The following is a 2,482-nucleotide window of genomic DNA, read 5'->3' on the forward strand; positions in this document are numbered from 1 at the left end:
CTCTTCCAGCCAGGCCAGAGGCTGAGTCTTCAGATGCAGTTATTACAGGTACTATTCTGGTCTGTGATAGGGATGCTTCAATGCTATTTGACCCTGGGTCTACGTATTCATATGTGTCGTCCTATTTTGCACCCTACCTGACTAGCCTAGTAATGCTTTGGGTATTCCTATTTATGTATCTACACCGGTGGGTGATTCTATAGTGGTCGACCGAGTTCATCGTTCTTGTGTGGTAGTGTTTGAGGGTCTTGAGACCCGTGTTGATTTATTGCTCTTAGACATGGTGGATTTCGACGTTATATTAGGGATGGATTGGTTGTCCCCGTATCATGCTATCTTGGATTGTCACGCCAAGACCGTGACCTTGGCTTTGCTAGATTTACCCCGATTGGAGTGGAGAGGGACCCCAGGTCATGCCACCCGCAGTGTTATCTCATATGTGAAGGCTCGACGCATGGTCGAGAAGGGGTGTCTAGCTTATCTGGCGTATGTTTGCGATTCCAGCTCAGAGGTTCCTTCTATTGATTCTGTTCCTATTGTTCGGGAGTTCGCCGAGGTTTTCCCTTCAGACCTGCCGGGTACGCCGCCCGACAGGGATATTGATTTCTGTATTGATTTGGCCCTAGGCACGCAGCCCATTTCGATTCCGCCGTATCGCATGGCCCCGCCAGAGTTGAAGGATATAAAGGACCAGTTGCAAGATTTGCTAGAGAAGGATTTTATCAGGCCTAGTGTTTCTCCTTGGGGTGCACCGGTGTTATTTGTGAAGAAAAAGGATGGATCGATGAGGATGTGCATTGATTACCGGCAATTGAACAAAGTGACGATAAAGAACAAGTATCCACTGCCGAGGATTGATGATTTGTTTGACCAGCTTCAGGGTGCAAAGGTGTTTTCAAAGATAGACTTGAGATCTGGCTACCATCAGCTGAGGATTAGGGCATCCGATGTCCCTAAGACAGCATTCCGCACTCGGTACGGGCATTATGAGTTCCCCGTCATGTCGTTTGGGTTGACCAATGCCCTAGCAGTATTCATGGAGTTGATGAACCGAGTGTTCAGGCCATATTTGGACATGTTCGTGACAGTCTTTATTGATGATATTTTGGTGTACTCCCGCAGCCAGGAGGAGCACGAGCAGCACCTCAGAGTGGTTCTTCAGACTCTAAAGGATAGTCAGTTATATGCTAAGTTCTCGAAGTGCGAGTTCTGGTTGAGTTCCGTTGCATTCCTGGGTCATGTTGTATCAGCAGAGGGTATTCAGGTGGACCCGAAGAAGATTGAGGCAGTCAAGAATTGGCCTCGACCAGCATCAACTACTGAGATTCGGAGTTTCTTGGGGTTAGCGGGTAACTATCGTCGGTTCGTGGAGGGGTTTTCATCTATTGCAGCCCCGATGACCAGATTGACCCAGAAGGGTGCCCAGTTCAGATGTTCGGATGAGTGTGAGGCGAGCTTTCAGAAGCTCAAGACAGCTCTGACTACGGCACCAGTATTGGTTTTGCCCTCAGGCTCAGGACCTTATACAGTCTATTGTGATGCTTCCCGTATTGGGCTTGGTGCGGTATTGATGCAGGATGGCAGAGTCATTGCTTATGCTTCAAGGCAGTTGAAGATCCACGAGAAGAATTACCCGGTTCATGATCTCGAGTTGGCAGCCATTGTTCATGCTTTGAAGATTTGGAGGCATTACCTATATGGTGTGACGTGTGATGTGTACACTAATCACAAGAGTCTGCAGTACTTGTTCAAGCAGAAGGAGTTGAACTTGAGGCAGAGGAGGTGGTTGGAGCTATTGAAGGATTATGATGTTACTATTTTGTACCACCCGGGGAGAGCCAATGTGGTGGCCGATGCATTGAGTAGGAAGTTCGCCAGCATGGGTAGTCTTGCTTATGTTCCGGTCAGCCAGAGACCGCTTGCTTTGGATATTCAGGCCCTGGCCAATCGATTTGTGAGGTTGGACATTTCTGAGCCTAGCAGAGTGTTAGCTTGTACGGTCGCTCATTCTTCATTATTGGAGCGTATCCGTGATCGGCAGTTTGATGATCCCCATTTGTATGTCCTAAGAGACACGGTGCGGCGTGGAGGTGCCACGAAGGTGACCTTAGATGATGATGGTGTTTTGAGGTTGCAGGGGCGAGTTTGTGTGCCCAATGTCGATGGGATTCGAGAGTTGATCTTAGCGGAGGCCCATAGTTCTCGATATTCTATTCACCCGGGCGCCGCGAAGATGTATCAAGACTTGCGGCAGCTTTATTGGTGGCGTAGGATGAAGAAGGATATTGTTGCATATGTGGCTCGATGTTTGAACTGTCAGCAGGTTAAGTATGAGCATCAGAGGCCTGGTGGTTTGTTTCAGAGGATTGAGCTTCCCGAGTGGAAGTGGGAAGAGGATTACCATGGATTTCGTTACTGGACTTCCGTTGACTCGAAAGAAGTTTGATGCTATTTGGGTCATTGTTGATAGGCTGACCAAGTC

Source organism: Nicotiana attenuata, unplaced genomic scaffold, assembly GCF_001879085.1.
Source record: "Nicotiana attenuata strain UT unplaced genomic scaffold, NIATTr2, whole genome shotgun sequence".
Classification (NCBI taxonomy): Eukaryota; Viridiplantae; Streptophyta; class Magnoliopsida; order Solanales; family Solanaceae; genus Nicotiana; species Nicotiana attenuata.